The sequence below is a fragment of the Echinops telfairi genome, unplaced genomic scaffold (genome assembly GCF_000313985.2).
Source record: "Echinops telfairi isolate 266 unplaced genomic scaffold, ASM31398v2 ScPeMD7_1;HRSCAF=3_0, whole genome shotgun sequence".
Classification (NCBI taxonomy): Eukaryota; Metazoa; Chordata; class Mammalia; order Afrosoricida; family Tenrecidae; genus Echinops; species Echinops telfairi.
The window spans coordinates 60926896-60927890 of record NW_022103896.1 but is presented as its reverse complement, the minus strand read 5'-3'; the positions used below and the strand labels follow the sequence as shown (position 1 = coordinate 60927890).

The 995-nt window shown below is 51.3% G+C and overlaps 1 protein-coding gene across 1 annotated transcript in view; it reads left to right on the top strand.

The window, feature by feature from the left end:
• The first annotated feature begins 24 nt into the window (after positions 1–24).
• Positions 25–995, top strand: part of PKIA (cAMP-dependent protein kinase inhibitor alpha) — a 109122-nt gene continuing 108151 nt past the window's right edge. The window contains exon 1 of the mRNA XM_045286437.1: positions 25–54. The gene's annotated coding sequence lies outside the window, so the exon portion shown is untranslated. The remainder of the gene's footprint in view (positions 55–995) is intronic.

Genomic DNA, 995 nt, shown 5'->3' with positions numbered 1-995 from the left:
GGTGCGGGCACCTCTGCGGCTGCGGGCGACGGGCGCTGACTCGGGCCCGGGAAGGTAAGCCGCCCGGCTGTTCTCGGCCTAGGCGACCTTGCGCGGTGCTTTCTGCTCGCCTACCAGTGGGGTTTGCAACTCCTCAGGAAGAAGGGGAATATCCCGGCTGCCGTCGATAGTGGGGGAAGGAGCATTGTTGGGACTGAAATGTTAATCAGCCAAGTGTCTCGGGCCGGACGAGCGACGTTGGGGGCAAACAAAGAAAACGCTCAGCCGCTACGTTCTTTACAAGAGAATCGGCAAATGCCTGCCGAGAAGCCCAAATGTGCCATCATTTGAGATGTGCTTTACTGTCTCTGTCTTCCAGCTTCACTTAGCTGTTTTCTGGTTTGGAGCAGCAAGTCCCAGGCAGCAACCTACCTAGGCCTGTGATTAGAAATCTTCCCTGCTGCCGCGGCCCTCTTTCCTCCCTCTCCCTTTCCCACTTAACAGAATGGGTCTGTGCACCCCTCAATGTCAAATCACCTGCTACCTTTATGACAGGTCTCTATTTGGAACGGAAACTTAGCTCTTGGGGTTCAGATTCAGTTGAGCCGCATCCAGTCTGGCTTCTCCCTTCTTTACCCTCTTTTATGTCAGTCATCACATTGATCTTTTTGAGGATGCTGTGGTCATTCACAGCCCATCTCTGACCCGTGCCTCTGTTCCGTGGCTGGTCTTTACACCGGCTTGGGAATTCTCATTATGTACTGTACCCTGTGCCCTTTCCCCAAATATATAGCATGAAAAACAAACCAAAACCCTGTATTTAGACCCCTGTCAACATGGTCTCCCATAGCTCCCTTCACTGTAGTCATTGCAGCTACCAGAAGAGTTGAGACAACAACCAGAATCTATTAGGATGTGAGCGACAGGACCATTTTGTTCCCTGTGCATGGACACAGGAGGTAGCACAAATGTGAATGTCTGCCTTTCCAGTTTTCCATGAAGCTTTTTTTTTTTTT